Here is a 19,303-nt window from a genome sequence, read left to right as displayed (position 1 = left end):
TGAAGGCCAGTGATGAAGTGCTCTGTCACGGGCTGTCTGGCGGCCGATCCATCACCTCGGGTAGTTGACGTTCAGGTAGTTACGGACAGATAAGTACCAATGTGGTGGGGCTCCATCCTGCTGAAATATGAATTGTTGTGCTTCTTGTTCGAGCTGAGGGAACAGCCAATTCTCTAACATCTCCAGATACTGTAGTCCAGTTACAGTAGCACCTTCGAAGAAAAAGTGACCAAAAACTTTATTGGCTGAAATGGCGAAAAAATGTACAACTAAATGAAACTTTATAGCTCCCTTAATTCGCCGACAGGTAGTGCTTAGCTCTGCCTTTTGTCGTTGCAGAGTTTTAAATTCCTAAAGTTGTGGTATTCTTTTTGAATCACCCTGTAATTTTATTTGTGCTCCAGGGACTGTCACTAGGTTCTGTGATCCCATCTCATAGTAGTTGTTCAGTGAACTCCTGTATTAACAGCTGTAAATGTCTCAGTACATGATACATTTTTCTATAAATCATTGTACTATCCCCTGTTGGTATAAAGTGCTGAGTTACTGGAGTTGCTGCTAACCACGCATCTATACAAAACAAGTTGCTATTTCTTCCATAGCTGTGTGATCACTCCACGTTCTCGCTGCATCGAAGGTTTGCTTATGGTTTACATCCAGACTCAACCTATCAAATTCTTCTTCCTTTAATACTTCTTTAGTGGCTGGAATTATACCTTTTGATGGACCAATGCCACCTCTGCCAAAATTATCTACACTAACTGGAACCATATATTCCCCATCAACATTACTCTTGTGCACTAAGCTTCTATGCACAGAACTGTGTGAACCATCTAATACTTCACTGCTTGAGAGTGATTCAACCACATACAAAGCCCCACAAGGCAGATCAGTACCCACTGAAATCCACACTATTTTCCCCATTTCTTTTGGTCAACCCTTTAACAAACTTGTCTGCAGTTTAGTTGGCATCACCTTCATGACAGATGAGCCTTGCGCTATGGCCTCATTTGCATCTGTATCACGAAGTGAAACAAAGTTTCACTAAGTTCAATCATACGTCACCAAAGATAAATCCTAGCATGATGTTTGTAAAGAAAATCTAGCCTGAAAATCACTGACTATCCTTCACCCACATATGGTAAAACTTCCATTTGTTCCATAAACTTAGTTGTCCCAAGAGTAAACTCCAGTATCATCATACCAAACAACTCCACACCATTATTGCCAACACCATGTAACTTCTAATGTGATGGCCTAAGTATGCTTCTGCTCAGCAGGTCCAGACACATAACAGACATTGCACCCTGGTGTCTACAAGAAACCTCTTTGTACACCACTCACTAAGTAGCATTCTGTGTGTGCTCTATCCTGTGCAGTGTTATGATCTGTTGGGGTTGCTTTCCAATAGTCAAAGATTCCGATTTGAATTTGACGGATGCATAACCAACGGTGCTTCCCACATTCCCTCTTTTGACAATTTCCTGCTCAGTGGCCCACATCCACACATGAGTAACACACTGGTTGCCCACAGTTCCTGCATGGGGCCCTTATGAGCACACCTATAACCTTTGACATCCAAAGCTTTAGGGCAAAATGTATCGCCTCCAATTGTGCTGCAATTCTAAGAGCTACTGTTAAATCTTTAGGATTCTCAATGCAAAGTCTTTGTGACATTTCTGTGAGCATTAGATTTTTCTGTGTGTATTCAGTGCAAGAAAAATCTGTTGCTCCATTTTCTGCTTCCTGCAGGACTTCTTCATTGACCTCTGCATTCTTGGTAGGCACATACATCTGCGCATTGCCCGTCTGAAAAAAACTGCTGTTGACTTGTTATATTTCAAAGACAAAGTACTGAGCTTCTCATGAAAAATTCAGGGGCTATTTGGTTTTTGGTAATGCTGGCATAGTCCACCGACCCAACTGCTGAAACGAATATGCTTTACTGAGGATCATGATACAGCACTTATATCCTGGCTTTACCTATTAAACCCAAGGTAGCCACACGAAGGGTTACTTCATGCGACCAACTGCTTATTGCAGGAACAGCTGTAATGTCGTTAATGAATATTGACACATCTTCTGTTATTTTACCCAAAACAGGACCAATAAGTGCAGTTATACAGACAGATCAAAAGACGTAGAAAAAATGGTTCAAATGGCTCTGAGCATTATGGGACTGAACATCTATGGTCATCAGTCCCCTAGAACTTAGAACTACTTAAACCTAACTAACCCAAGGACATCACACAACACCCAGTCATCACGAGGCAGAGAAAATCCCTGACCCCGCCGAGAATCGAACCTGGGAACCCGGGCATGGGAAGCGAGAATGCTACCGCATGACCACGAGCTGCGGACAAAAGAAGTAGAATCCATCCACAACTCTGCCTTATTTTTCCCTGACTCTGGTTGAACCTAACTGGCTTCCAAAGCCTCAAATGTATGAAAGAGTTCCTCATGCTAATGCTCCTGCTCCTCATGGGAATTTTCATTAGTAGCAGCAGCAGACGTATGTGTTTCTACCATTTTGCATACTTTCTGTCAATACCAGAAACACAAATAACTAACTAGTGCACTCAGTATTCATAAAAAACTTATAAATTAATTTGTCTGCTGTGTCCTCACCCATCTACACACTGAACAATTGTGAGACAAATGATCAACCCTTCCACCGTGTAAAACGGCGGCTGCTACAGTCCTAGCGCACAGCAATCAGTGTCCTGTAAGACTGCAAAACTAACACTTTACTGGTACTAGATTATCAGATATACTGTCACCCTTAAACAGTGGTAGGCCCATGGGTTCATGTGGCTTCACAAATGTAACTTTAAACACGATATATCCAGCACATACAAATTAACTCTTAACAACTGAGAAGAAATATTGAATCAAACATAAACAGTGACACACACTGCACACGTTGTTTGCCGGAGCCAATACTGCTGAATTGAAGATTTGCCAAGTATCATTGCCCATACATAATGACCAAAATACGCAATCCTACTACTAGGCACTAAAACACAACATTTGGGTCTGGAGAATTACCCAGTAATCACTTCTCTCACAAAACTGTAGCATTTGGATGCTGGACTCAATGTATTCAGGAATCGGCTGTGATGCGTGCACACAGTGCCGTCCTGAGACTGTTGTGTTGTATAAGGCTAACTGCTCACCCTGGCCTAATCTGTTCCCTTCTTCACCATTTCTCTTGCCCGTCCTGATGTGTGGCGGGGTCTTTACAAATACTGTAGAAGAGTTCTGGTATCCTCAATACATAATCCAGGACAGATGAATCTAAGCACAACTTGTCCGCTGTTGCACTATACCCTTCTGTGTACCTTGGTAACATCATCTTGGGGAATGAGTGAAAGTTTATATCCTCGTTAGTTATTCTATCTATCCATCTAATTCTGAACATTCCTCTGCAGCACTATAGGTAAGAAATTTCTGTTCTCACCTTGTCTGAACTGCTTATCACCAATGTTTCATTTCCGTAAGAGGTTACACTCCATACAGAAAAAAACTTCTTAAGGCCTGAATTCATATTTATTGTTAACAATTTTTTCTTTTTCAGAAACTCTTTTCTTGCTGTTACCAATATGCATTTTATATCCTCTCTAATTTGGCCGTCATCAGTTATTCTTTCTCTCAAGCAGCAAAACTCATTGCCTTCCTTTAGTGTCACATTTCTGTTATTTAATTCACCTACATTCCATTACTCTTGCTTTACTTTTACTGATATTCACCTTCTAACAACTTTTAAAGACACTATCAATTCAGTTCAACTACCAGTCTCACTACTGTCTTCATTCTTAAAAATAATTGAATCGATCATGAAAGAGAGGCTAATGAGTTACATGAATAAATACATCCTTTTTAGAGAGGCTCGGTTTGGTTTCCAAAGTAGGAGAAGTACAATATTGGACATTAGAGTTCAGAAAAGTGGTACCTGAAGCTTTCGAGAAGGGTGTCTGTGTTACAAGCTTATTCTTAGACTTGTCCAAGTCTTTTGACACTGTTGCCCATAAAATACTACTAAGAAAGCTAGAAGCAGTAGGTATAAGAAGAATAGTGAATTGGTGGTTACAGTCTTAACTGGAAAACAGAGTGCAAAAGGTAGAGTTAATTCACAGATGATGACAAATTTGTGTTAAAACAATTGTCAGACAAGAAACATATAAACATAGGTGTTCCTCGGTATAGTTTGCTGGGTCAAATTCTGTTCTCAATATATATTGATGACTTTCCAGACAGTATAAGAGATGGAGAAAGAATTCTAGTTTCAGGTGAAAGCAACATCTATGTCACGGATAAAACACCGGAGCGGCCACTGCAGAAAGCAAATGAAACCTCAACAATCTTTATGATGGACAGTACGTAATTAATGTTGAACGTAAAAAAAAGAACAGAAGATATTTCATTATAAAGAAGGGAGGACAATTCTATCAAATTAAGCATAGATTATTAATCTATAGATTGCATGCCAAACACAAAGTTTTTAGGAATGAACATTGATTGTCAGCTAACATAGAATGAGCACATAAAGATACTGGCAAAAAGAATATCATTGGCGTAGGATGCCCTTAGGGTTTTAGTATCAGTTTGTGGTCTGTACTATGCCTATATGCATTTAATTCTTAGCTATGGAATTCTTTTCTGAGGTTCAAAGAAACAAAACATGGACACAGTTTTTAAACTGCAGAAAAGTGTCATAAGAATAATGGCTAGAAGTACTAATCAGGTTCATTGTAAAGAGCTATTTAAAAAATTGGGCATCCTTGCAGCACAGAGTGAGTACATCTACCAATCTCCAACCTGAATATAATAGAGGGAAACATTCCACGTAGGCCTTTTAATATGTCTGCTTGTGTCTGTATATGTGTGGATGGATATGTGTGTGTGCGCGAGTGTATATCTGTCCTTTTTTTCCCCCTAAGGTAAGTCTTTCCGCTCCCGGGATTGGAATGACTCCTTACCCTCTCCCTTAAAACCCACATCCTTTCGTCTTTCCCTCTCCTTCCCTCTTTCTGACGAAGCAGCCGTTGGTTGCGAAAGCTAGAATTTTGTGTGTATGTTTGTGTTTGTTTGTGTGTCTATCGACCTGCCAGCACTTTTGTTTGGTAAATCTCCAATCTGAGGTGCATAAAACTTTATCAAGTATTCCACTTATAGTTCTATACATAATCATGGAACATGAGAATTTTGGACTGACATTTACCAAAGAAAAACAAACAAAAACCCACACAGCATTTTCTAACAGGGAATAAATTGTATAATACACTGCCAAAGCAAATGAAAAAGATTACTAAAATGTATCTGTTAAAAAGGACAGTTACAACATTCTTCATAAGCAAAGTATATGAAATTATTAAAGATTACTTAGAATATGCAGAGTAGTGGGTAGTAATGAAACGGTATAAATAAAACAAACTGTTACATTTCAATATGTAATCATGGTTTATTGCTTTTACAAGGAAATTGTGTGCCAAAGTGTAAAATGCATGATTCTAATGTCTTCTCCTGAGTTCAACATCTCATTCATCATGGAGGGATGCTGACTCAGTTTTTCAGGTGGACTGAGGAGCGTAGCTGAATGTGTGTGGGCATGGAATCTGATTTTTGAACAGAATGGAGTTGGTCCAAGGGGCGCAGCAGTATCTTCACAGTTCAGGAGTCTCTTGCAGGTGTCATCAGTCTGTTTTGCAATAAAGAACAGAACTATAGCATGTTGTGTATTTTATGTGTTGTATATTTTAAATATTGATTTGTGTCAAACAGATTGTGTGTAAACGTAGAATCATTGTACACTAGGGACCAACAGAATGTGGCAATGCAGCCGTTAAGACACTGACTGAGCTCATATTTTGGAGGATGGAGTTGCTCTCTCTGGCCATCCTGATTTGGATTTTCCATGGTTTTCCTAAATCACTGTGGTAGATACATGGATGGTTCCTTAATCAAGGCCATGCCTGACCACCTGTCCTGTCCTGATAGACTGTCTGCTCTGTTCTCATAAAGCATGGTGTGCATTCTGTGTGTTGTATATTCTAAGAATTGATTTGTATTATATTACACTGACAGTTCCTATTTCATTGTGAGATGATCCTTGGATACAAGTTCAACATTCAGTTCTGTAGTGATTTTTGCAACTGTGATCCTCTTATATTTTGTCACGGTCCTTGCCAGAGATGGCAAAGAACTTGCAAGAGCAGTTATTGTTTTTATCTTTATTCATCCGAGGATCATCTCGTAATAGTTTTTTCATCGCTGATTCTCCTGAGGATCTCCTCTACTCTAGCTGACTTGTTTCAACTTAGGTCTTTCAGAGCTCTGTCAAATTCTTCTCCTATTATCATATCTCCATCTCATCTTCCTTTTCTTCCTCTTCACTTTCCGTAATATTGTCTTCAAGATCATTTCCTTTATACAGACTTTCTATCTATGTCTTCTAGCTTTCAAAATTCCATTCTTAGTACGGGCTTGCCGTGGGACCTCTTAATATTCACACAGGTGCTTTTTTTCCCCAAAAGTCTCTATAAATTTCCTGTAATCTGTATCTATCATACTGCATATGAAATATATATTGAAAATTCCATTCAACAGACTGTGCCTTGGAGAACTTACTGTTAATGAGGGTTCTGCAGTCTCACTTTGACCATGCGTCACAACGAAGTACTCTGTCTTGGCTTCGTTTATGTTTAGCCCAAATTTGCTGGCAGCCTCCTTTAGTGCTCTGGTCATTTGCTCCAACTCCTCTTCAGACCTAGAAAGTAAACAGATAAAAATAAGTTGCATATTTAAAACAGTAAAGAGACATTATGTACAAAGAAGAATTGTAAAAAGACCCACATGCAGAATAATATGTATATATTTTTGTCTTCTACTGAATATTCTTCCTGGCTGTCAGAACACTTTAACCACTGAATATAGACACAAGTCGTGGAGACATAGAGCATTCAGTAAATGACCATCTGAAGTTCTCTAGTTTTTCCACTTGCATTTTATGTACTACTACAGAAGTACTTACTCCTTTTCTTACTGTCTATTCATGATAATGCAGAAAATGCCCACATAAAGCAATGGTATTCTCAGGCTTTTCTTTGACTTCAGTTTAAGCAATAAAGTGATAAATTTGCCTGGTCACTGCTCATGAAGTGGTTTTCATATTGTTACACTGCAGTCACCACTATGTATGGTGGTGATTGTAGCAGGAATGCTACACATACTTTGGAAGGAAACAATGTAGCACATAAATGGAGACAGAAATGCCACATCAGGCTGTTATGGAAGTGATTGGTAATGTAATCATTGTGTCAATGAGGGAGTGCTACCACAAAAAATTCAGCATTTCGAGACAATGACAGCCCCAGCCATGAATTACCAGAAGCAATTAATGAGACAGCATGGTAGAGGAAGGACTCGGCAGCCAACAAGGTAAAATGGAGAAACTCCTATGCAATGACACCAACCAAGAAGATACCACAGCAGTTCTCAGTGCCAACTTGTATACAACTAATAACAAAGGTTCTTTTGTTTTATTATTTGACAGCAAAGACAATAACTTAGATAGGCTGAACCGTATTACTCTTGACAAGCTTATGACAACCTGTTTTGTAGTAAAAAACTTCAGGACATAGGCCTCCACATTTGCTTTGTTTAAAGAAGAATATGGGACAAGGGCATTTGCAATTGGTCCTTACTCTTCCAGTTTTCACATGGATTTTTACTTACTGCTGTAACTGTAATTGTGTGTGTCAATGATGACTCTCGTCCCATCTGGGAAGGGAAATTTCACGAAAACATGAGTCCCTAATGACATTGATTTTGTTAACTATAAGATAACATAAGCCAAAGAAGAAGTGATATTTAATTTAAAAAATCTATGCTAAAGTCAGCAAAGAAACACGATTAACCCAGATTTTGAATGAAATAAATAACATAAAATAGCATGATGGCAAACACCTAGAAAAATGCACTATCTAATGTACTGTCAGAATTATTCCTGTTTATGACTGCTCCACTTGATGTACCAGATAAAGATGAAACTGAATATGAAGAGGACAACAGCAAACTTATATAACCCTTGCCACTGAAGGAACTCCAGATTGCATTATCCCAATTGTAAAATATTGCATCTGGCCCCAATTATATTGACTACCAAATGGAGAGACATACCGTACTACCAGGAAAATGTTGTTGCTAAAAATCTATAATAAGACCTGGACACAAAGACTCAAAATTGACCTGTACCATCCCTTTTAACAAAATAGGAACACAATCTACAACCAGCTTAGAGACAGACGTGATGACACTTTCTGCAGGATCTGTCCGTCATTTTGCAGGACAATGCTCAAGCACGTACAGTGCAAGCTGTTAGTGATTTGCTTGACTGATTGGGCTGCTAAGTGCTATACCACCTACTGCATTCCCCTGACGTAAGCCCTCATGAATTCAACTCAGTTTCTAAACTGAGTGAAACACTTCATGGCATTCGCTTCAGAACTGCTACAAATTCATCAGGCAATAGACCACGCTGCTCGAACTGTCAACACAACTGGCACTGCTAAGAGTATCCTAATACTTCCACATCGCTGGCAATTGGTGACTATTTTGAAGGTCAGTAAAACTTTGAAACAAATAACTATTTTGTACAAACTGTAAATAAATAGTTGTCACAATTAAAGTTCCTGCCCTCATACATAGACTTAAAGCTAGCATACAGTAATGTTGTCATATTGATCTTGGAGCAAAATATGGAAAAAAATTAAATCTCCAAAACCATTTGTCAGTCCTGAGCAATAGGAAAGTAATCATTTTACAAAATGGAAATACACTATGACCAAGAGAAACTAGCAAAGTTTTTCCACAGGGATTGGTCTTGGTTTTCTACTCTTCATGAATGTTTTTACAACACTATCCAGTTACTGAAACTCATATCTATATATGCTGAAGCTAAAAAATTTAATTGTTGCCAACAAAAAATTGATGTAGCTGTTAGTTGTTTCTATGACTGGTTCATAGACAGTGGCCTCAAAACATCTGCTAATAAATTCACTGTGATCATTTTCATGGTTATAACACCAGAAACAAAAACAATCTACATTTAGAAATGAAACGTCTCACTCTGGTACAAAAAGGAGTTTACTACTCCAGCATTAAGGTGTTCAATGCTCTACCACTACATATCAAATGTGTTCATACAGAACTGCCAAAATTTAAACAAGTTCTCAAAGATTACCTGACAGAGAAATCTTATTATACTGTGGATGAATACCTGAAAGAAAATGTATACCATCACTAAACGTATTATGTCTAGAAGTGGTTCAATTGATTTTATTGTGCATTTGGGCATTAACACACTTTTTGTAACAACAGATTGGCTGTACATGTATTTACTCTTGTAGGCCTAATATCTGATTTAACTTTGTGCTCTTATCTTTAACCTTTATTTGAAACTCCTTTTTCTGTCAAATGGTAGTTATGTTATCCAGCTGACATTGTATCTGTTACTGTATTTATAGTATGTCTTACTTAAACTATGTACAATTTGCCATTGAAATGCCCTTGTATTTATTGTAAGTTTAAATTGAAACCTGTACAATTTGACACGTTCCATATCCTTGTGATTGACTCACTAACTGGATCTACGGAACAAGAAATAAATAAATAAAAATAAATAAATCATTAGGTACAGAATTTCAAGTAATCAAACACTGCAATTAGCTCAAAACAATTTCCCAACTGTTAAAACAACCAAATAGCTAGGAATGCTTGCAAATGATAAAGTCAAATACCAGACATATTATTAGAAGACATGAAGGAGCATATCTATATGTGCACCACAAAATTTCCAAAGTCACACACAAACTTGTGATTTTTCAGGCGGTCATCACTTGGCATCCACTGATGGCAGAGAAAAGTAGTCAACTGTTTTGGATAGCACTTAGCCTAGCAACCATTTGTATACCTATTGGTAGAATGGACATATCCTGCAGTGAAGGGTCAAAATTTAAACATTACACACTTCCTCCAGCCCAGGCAAATTGAGCGAATTGGTTGGTTCAATTGCATTATGTGTGGTTCAGTGTGGGCCTTAGATGGCTTATAGAAGCACCAATTGTTCATGGGTGGTTCCTGGAAGAAAAAAAAAACTTTTGGGCATCAAAAGTATCAACTGTGGGGAAGGTCACTTTTATAATTTCTGTTAATAGCAAACTGTCAAAATTTTTACTGTGTATTCTTAAGATGGTGTTCTCAGCGAACCATGAAACTTTTTCGATATCATTATCTGTTACCATGATCCAGAGGTTCAAAGTTACTATAGTTATGCATCTAATAGCTAGTCTGAGGCACAAATGTAGTTTTAACTGACATATAGTGAATGAACACATGACAAAGGTTCTGGGTCATCCCAAAGGTTTTGAGGTCACCAAACTATGTTTTTAGTCGCCATTTTTTCAGCAATAAAGTGTTGTCTCTGCATAATGGGCACTTTGTGCCTGTACAGGCTGTCCTGACATTGAAATTGTTAGATGGTGCCAACTGCCAGTGTAAGCATTCTTACAAAAATTATTTTGTTTTATGATATTCTTTGTACTTTCCAATCAAACACTGCATTTTTTTTGCTATACTGTAAGTGTAGCCTAAAAATGGTGTGCAGTGTTACGTAAGATAGTGTAAAGTGAACTTGCATTGGATAGGAGGCAAATTTTTTTGTTAACCTTATATTATGCATACTTATTAATTGTTTAGATGTGTCAAAGTTTGTAAATGGGCTTATATATATAAATAAACTGTCAAAACTTTACTGACCTGAAGAATTCGATCTATATAAACAACACATCCTTCTTTAAAAGTGAAGATAAATGAACCAGCTGAAAAATGCTCCTGTCAGAGCACAAAACAGGCAAATATGCTCCTCCTTAAAAGACTCTAACAGAGAAATTGGGAATCAGCTGCCTCAACCCATATTTCACCTTCTTCATCAAAGATTTTGGCATGTAAATGTATTGTGCTTTTTTGTGCTGAAAGAGAGTAGCAGAGAGACACTGCCAGTGGGAGAAAAAGAGAGAGGAGATAGTGATGGTGGGAGAAGGAAATAGAAAGAAAAATGGTTGGACATAGTAGCAGTGGGAGCAAAAGAGAGAAAGGAGACAGTGGAAGTGGAAGAGAGAGATGAACGGAGACCATCATATGGTTGGGAGGGGGGAAGGGGGGCAGGCATCTGGAATCATCCCCTTCCCTGTCTGGTCAACTTAAATATGAAAAAAATTTGCCAGCTTTTCCCCATTTCCTATACTCATATGTTAAAGTTTCCTGGTCTAGGGGAAAACCCCCCAAGCAAACCATCCTCAAGGACAAGAACATGTGTGGTGGAGACACAATGGTAGTTGAAGAGAAAGACAGTGGACTGCAAGCAAGAAAGAAAGAGACAGTGCCAATGGGGGAGAAAAAGAATGGCACAAAGGCAATGGCAGTGGGACAGAGAGAGAATGAAAGTGGCAGAGGAGACAGTAGTAAGGAATGACAAGAGAAAGGGATGAAGACAGTGACTGGAGGAGAGACAGACAGGGGAAAGTGCCAGCAAAAAAAGAGACAGTGGAAGAGAGACATATATAGACAGTGGCATTGAGAGGAAGATGCTGAGTACAAAGGCTTCATTAGAAAGCAGGATTTGGTATAAAGATTTAGAATCTTCTGTGTTAAAAGAATGCAAATACTCACAGCAAAAAAAGTTTTGCATCACCTGGGTTCTGAGAGTTCCAGGACCTGTATAGAAAATTCAAGTAGAGATCAACATAAACATCATTTCTGCCCTTTTCATTGCTCGTGAAAACCACACATTGCATGTTCTACCATCATACAGTGAGACCTTCAGAGCTGGTGGTCCAGATTGCTGTACACACTGGTATTTCTAATAACCAGTATCATGTCCTCTTGCATTGATGCATGCCTGTATTCATCATGGCATACTATTCACAAGTTCATCAAGGCATTGTTGGTCCAGATTGTCTCACTTCTCAATGGCGATTCAGTGTAGATCCCTCAGAGTGGTTGGTGGGTCATGTCGTCCGTTAAACAGCCCTTTTCAGTCTATCCTAAGCATGTTCAATAGGGTTCAACCCTGGAGAACACGCTGGCCACTCTAATCGAGTGATGTCATTATCCTGAAGGAAGTCATTCACAAGATGTGCATGATGGGGGTGCAAATTGTCATCTCTGAAGACAAATACCTCGCCAATATGGTTGCACTATCAGTCGGAGGAGGGCATTTACGTATCATACAGCCATTATGGCGCCTTCGATGACCACCAGTAGTGTACGTCGGCCCCACATAATGCCACCTCAAAAAAACCCATCTTGCTGCAGTCACTGGACAGTGTGTATAAAGCATTCAGCCTGACAGGGTTGCCTCCAAACACGTCTCTGACAATTGTCTGGTTGAAGGCATATGCAGCACTCATTGGTGAAAAGAACATGATGCCCCTGAGTGGTCAATTTGGCATGTCGTTCGGGCCATCTGTACTGTGCTGTTTGGTGTTGTTGCACAGATGGACTGCGCCATGGACGTCAGGAGTGAAGTTGCGCATCATGTAGCTTATTGTGCACAGTTTGGATCATAACAGGATGCCCTGTGGCTGCAAGAAAAGCATTATTCAGCATGGTGGTGTTACTGTCAGGGTTCCTACGAGCCATAAGCCATAGGTAGCGGTCATCCACTGCAGTAGTCGCCTTTGGGTGACCTGAGAGAGGCACGTCATCGACAGTTCCTGTCTCTTTGTATCTCCTCCACGTTCAAACAACATTGCTTTGGTTCACTCCGAGACGCCTGGACACCTCCCTTGTTGAGAGCCCTTCCTGGCACAATGTGGACATCATCGAACCGCAGTGTTGACTGTCTAGGCATGGTTGAACTACAGACAACATGATCCATGTACCTACTTGCTGGTGGAATGACTGGAAATCGGCTGCCAGACCCCTTCCGTCTAATAGGCACTGCTCATGCATGGTTGTTTACATCTTTGGGTGGGTTTAGTGACATCTCTGAACAGTCAAAGGTACTGTATCTGTGATACAATATCCACAGTCAACATCTATCTTCAGGAGTTCTGGGAACAGGGGTGATGCAAAACTTTTTTTGATGTGCGTATGTTCACAAGCCAAAATTTTTGGTAAGAGAGGGGAAATGAGGACTGAGGTAGTTGTCTACAGCCTTAGAGCTGATTTTCAAACTTCCCACCTCTCTCCCATAGGTTGACTTAATTGGTACACACAGTCAATCTTCCTCTCTGGATAGCTGGCCACATCGATCTCAAAAACTTCTTCTCTGAAGAATAATGCTGGTTAAGGGAATTTATCAGACTCTCTCTCTACTCTTAAAATAATTTGGTACTCAAAGAATACTTTTAGTTCAGTCATGGTATATTTCAACTTCCACAAAAAACAAATTCACCACTTCTCATATAAATATTCAAACTCGTGCAAGTTAACCAAGTTGTCAAACATTAGACTCTATTATGATACATTTACAACAGGGTTGGTTTAATAACCACCAGAAAATATGAACATGTCTTGCTTCTAGCAATTCCAACACATGAAATACTTAAAAGTCTAATCCCATTTCTTCATTTGTTCTTAACGATCATCACAGTCACTAAACCAGCATAGAATAGCACAGGCTCTTCTCTAAACATACACTGAAACTCTATGGATCATACAGCAGGTACTTGTCGGCCGCCATGTCCACATTTTTGCTCGTGACTGTTTTTAGACCTGCACACACAAACATGCACTGTGCAGTAGGCTGGACTCATCTCTCTCACACTTCTATTTAAAATATCGTGGATCCGTGATGGAGGAAGGCCAAGTGGTTCTAGAATTTACACAGAAATTCTTGAAGCACTACATATCCCCCCCCCCACCCCCCCCCACCCCCCTCAGTTTGAACATCCAATATTTTATATACCATCATTATGTACATTTATATCATATATGATAACAATTCATGTTTCAGCAGTATACCTTGTTCTTTTAATAACTGGGAATACCCTTTTTCTTATTATTTAGCTATTCCTTTTTTTTTTTTTTTTACTACCCTTTTTCTTATTATTTAGCTATTCCCCCTTTTTTAAATAAAACGTGAATATTTCAATCAATGTTGGAGTTAGCACTTTCAATGTCTAAAAAATTGTGAGGACCATTTTTTTTCTTTTTTCTGCTCTTTATCCAATTGTAAATTCCAGGTGTTCATGACACTAGAGTACTTTATTCTAATTCCTTGTACTATTTTTTCCTTAGTACACACTAGTATCATTATTTATAGTAGTTTGTAGCCTGGAGGAATTCTGGGCAAATAAAAGTGTTCTTTTCAACCCTTGTAAACTCACATGAAACATAATAAAGCTATTGGTGGTAATAGAGGGAAAAATTCCACGTGGGAAAAATATATCTAAAAACACAGATGATGTGACTTAACGAACGAAAGTGCTGGCAGGTCGATAGACACACAAACAAACACAAACATACACGCAAAATTCAAGCTTTCGCAACAATCTGTTGCCTCATCAGGAAAGAGGGAAGGAGAGGGAAAGACGGAAGGAAGTGGGTTTTAAGGGTGAGGGTAAGGAGTCATTCCAATCCCGGGAGCGGAAAGACTTACCTTAGGGGGAAAAAAGGACAGGTATACACTCGCACACACACACATATCCATCCACACATACAGACACAAGCAGACATATTTAAAGACAAAGAGTTTGGGTAGAGATGTCAGTCGAGGCAGAAGTGTAGAGGCAAAGAAGTTGTTGAAAGACAGGTGAGGTATGAGTGGCGGCAACTTGAAATTAGCGGAGATTGAGGCCTGGAGGATAACGAGAAGAGAGGATATACTGAAGGGCAAGTTCCCATCTCCGGAGTTCGGATAGGTTGGTGTTAGTGGGAAGTATCCAGATAACCCGGACGGTGTAACACTGTGCCAAGATGTGCTGGCTGTGCACCAAGGCATGTTTAGCCACAGGGTGATCCCATTACCAACAAACACTGTCTGCCTGTGTCCATTCATGCGAATGGACAGTTTGTTGCTGGTCATTCCCACATAGAATGCATCACAGTGTAGGCAGGTCAGTTGGTAAATCACATGGGTGCTTTCACACGTGGCTCTGCCTTTGATCGTGTACACCTTCCGGGTTACAGGACTGGAGTAGGTGGTGGTGGGAGGGTGCATGGGACAGGTTTTGCATCGGGGGCGGTTACAAGGATAGGAGCCAGAGGGTAGGGAAGGTGGTTTGGGGATTTCATAGGGATGAACTAACAGGTTACAAAGGTTAGGTGGACGGCGGAAAGACACTCTTCGCGGAGTGGGGAGGATTTCATGAAGGATGGATCTCATTTCCGGGCAGGATTTGAGGAAATCGTATCCCTGCTGGAGAGCCACATTCAGAGTCTGGTCCAGTCCCGGAAAGTATCCTGTCACAAGTGGGGCACTTTTGTGGTTCTTCTGTGGGGGATTCTGGGTTTGAGGGGATGAGGAAGTGGCTCTGGTTATTTGCTTCTGTACCAGGTCGGGAGGGTAGTTGCGGGATGCGAAAGCTGTTGTCAGGTTGTTGGTGTAATGATTCAGGGATTCCGGACTGGAGCAGATTCGTTTGCCACGAAGACCTAGGCTGTAGGGAAGGGACCGTTTGATGTGGAATGGGTGGCAGCTGTCGTAATGGAGGTACTGTTGCTTGTTGGTGGGTTTGATGTGGACGGACGTGTGAAGCTGGCCATTGGACAGGTGGAGGTCAACGTCAAGGAAAGTGGCATGGGATTTGGAGTAGGACCAGGTGAATCTGATGGAACCAAAGGAGTTGAGGTTGGAGAGGAAATTCTGAAGTTCTTCTTCACTGTGAGTCCAGATCATGAAGATGTCATCAATAAATCTATACCAAACTTTGGGTTGGCAGGCCTGGGTAACCAAGAAGGCTTCCTCTAAGCGACCCATGAATAGGTTGGCGTACGAGGGGGCCATCCTGGTACCCATGGCTGTTCCCTTTAATTGTTGGTATGTCTGGCCTTCAAAAGTGAAGAAGTTGTGGGTCAGGATGAAGCTGGCTAAGGTGATGAGGAAAGAGGTTTTAGGTAGGGTGGCAGATGATCGGCGTGACAGGAAGTGCTCCATCGCAGCGAGGCCCTGGACGTGTGGAATATTTGTGTATAAGGAAGTGGCATCAATGGTTACAAGGATGGTTTCCGGGGGTAACAGATTGGGTAAGGATTCCAGGCGTTCGAGAAAGTGGTTGGTGTCTTTGATGAAGGATGGGAGACTGCATGTAATGGGTTGAAGGTGTTGATCTACGTAGGCAGAGATACGTTCTGTGGGGGCGTGGTAATGAGGATCACCCTGTGGCTAAACATGCCTTGGTGCATGGCCAGCACATCTTGGCACAGTGTTACACCGTCCGGGTTATCTGGATAATTCCCACTAACACCAACCTATCCGAACTCCGGAGATGGGAACTTGCTCTTCAATATATCCTCTCTTCCCGTTATCCACCAGGCCTCAATCTCCGCTAATTTCAAGTTGCCGCCACTCATACCTCACCTGTCTTTCAACAACATCTTTGCCTCTGCACTTCTGCCTCGACTGACATCTCTGCCCAAACTCTTTGTCTTTAAATATGTCTGCTTGTGTCTGTATATGTGTGGATGGATATGTGTGTGTGTGTGTGTGTGTGTGTGAGTGTGTACCCGTCCTTTTTTCCCCCTAAGGTAAGTCTTTCCGCTCCCGGGATTGGAATGACTCCTTACCCTCTCCCTTAAAACCCACATCCTTTCGTCTTTCCCTCTCCTTCCCTCTTTCCTGATGAGGCAACAGTTTGTTGCGAAAGCTTGAATTTTGTGTGTATGTTTGTGTTTGTTTGTGTATCTGTCGACCTGCCAGCACTTTCATTTGGTAAGTCACATCATCTTTGTTTTTAGATATATTTTTCCTATGTGGAATGTTTCCCTCTATTTTTTTATATATATATATATATATATATATATATATATATATATATATATATATATATAAAAACAAAGATGATGTGACTTACCAAATGAAAGTGCTGGCAGGTCGACAGACACACAAACATACACACAAAATTCAAGCTTTCGCAACAAACTGTTGCCTCATCAGGAAAGAGGGAAGGAGAGGGAAAGACGAAAGGATGTGGGTTTTAAGGGAGAGGGTAAGGAGTCATTCCAATCCCGGGAGCGGAAAGACTTACCTTAGGGGGAAAAAGGGACGGGTATACACTCGCACACACACACACACATATCCATCCACACATATACAGACACAAGCAGACCTTTGCCTTTCGCGGGCAAATGCTCTACCACTGCCCGCGAAAGGCAAAGGTCCCGAGTTCGAGTCTCGGTCGGGCACACAGTTTTAATCTGCCAGGAAGTTTCATATCAGCGCATACTCCGCTGCAGAGTGAAAATCTCATTCTGGAAACATCCCCCAGGCTGTGGCTAAGCCATGTCTCTGCTATATCCTTTCTTTCAGGAGTGCTAGTTCTGCAAGGTTCGCAGGAGAGCTTCTGTAAAGTTTGGAAGGTAGGAGACGAGATACGGGCAGAAGTAAAGCTGTGAGTACTGGGCGTGAGTCGTGCTTCGGTAGCTCAGATGTTAGAGCATTTGCCCGCGAAAGGCAAAGGTCCCGAGTTCGAGTCTCGGTCGGGCACACAGTTTTAATCTGCCAGGAAGTTTCATATCAGCGCACACTCCGCTGCAGAGTGAAAATCTCATTCAGGTGTGACCTGTGTGTTTTCCAACAACTGAGCATGGTTTTTCGTCTGAGGGATCTACGATAGACTATAGCTAGAAGGGGGGCTAACTCAGCCACAAATTCAATATAGACTCTGACAGAGATTCCATTGGGGCCTGGAGATTTGTTCAATTTGAATGACTTTAGTTGTTTCTCAACACTGCTGACACTAATACTTATTTCATTCATCTTTTCAGTGGTGCAAGGATTAAACTGGGGCAGTTCTCCTGGGATTCCCTTTGTAAAGGAGCATATGGAAACAAGAGTTAAGCATTTCAGCTTTTGCTTTGCTACCCTCAATTTCAGTTCCTGTTATGATTATGATTAGCTGTGGTCTCTGTTCTAGATAAGTGTCATCTGTTTCCTCATCCAATGGTCTACAGCAAATTATTATTAACAGATGAAGTAATTCAGTCCAATTTCTGTATGGAATACTGACAGATATTCTATTGGTCCCTGAGTTGTTGTTAGGTAGAGATCCAGGGTACAGTTCAGGGGTGCATCTTAGTTGGTTACTATCCCCCGCCCCTACCCCAAATAAAACCTTCCCTGTCACCCCTCACTTTTAATGAGCTACATATGCCAAAGTTCTTAAAAACAATAAAATATAGGAAATGTTTCAACATAATAACATTAAATTGCTTAAGTCAGTGAATAACACATTGCTTCTGCTTGATTTCCAAGAAAATGGAACTCAGGAACATACATCCTTAGAAACCATTTGTCCAAAAATTTATGAAGTACTTGGTTGTATGATAATTTAAGAATTGCACTAGCAATAAGTCAGACTTTCTGTTTTGTGTTCTTAATGGAGTGTCTTTTCCATCTGGTTTTGCCTTTCTCAACTTCCTTTGGTTTGCTAGTTCCAAAAGTGAACTCAAGAACCATGTCACACTTATTGTTGGTAGCAGGTAGGATCAGCTGTGAATGTGTACCTCCACCTGACGAATGTTTCTCACAGCCAGCAAGGCCACGAAAAAATCCATGTGTGGTAGGTCTCAGAAGAGCAACTGAAAAGTATCCTTTGTAGAATGAAGCTTGTATTTCCTTATAATTTCTAGGCAGTTTTGACATTCTTTGTTTTCAAGATGCTATGGTCTATGAAAATACTTTAGGAGCAAAGGAGACCACTCATTGAAAACCAGGAGCATTGAGGGACATACAAAAAAGGAAAAAAAAACTTGCTAGCTTTCAGAGTAAGTCCTTTCTGGATCTGGAGGACACACACACACACACACACACACACACACACACACACACACACACCATAAAGTGACCAACATGTTGAAATCTCATTCCTGACTTGGAGCACCACTGAACCACCTCCCCCCCCCCCCCCCCCCCACTGCCGCCAGTGAAACCCATTATCAACCCACCACACAGTCCCTGCCCAATGAACAGAACTTTTCAATTTGCCACAGCCTCCCAAACTTCCTCCCAGCACTCCACGAAATCCAGAACCCAGACAAAATGAAAACAATGTTTTAACCTTTCCACCAACAACCTGAATCC

Source organism: Schistocerca piceifrons, chromosome 8 (genome assembly GCF_021461385.2).
Source record: "Schistocerca piceifrons isolate TAMUIC-IGC-003096 chromosome 8, iqSchPice1.1, whole genome shotgun sequence".
Classification (NCBI taxonomy): Eukaryota; Metazoa; Arthropoda; class Insecta; order Orthoptera; family Acrididae; genus Schistocerca; species Schistocerca piceifrons.
Note: the sequence above shows the minus strand (reverse complement) of the source record.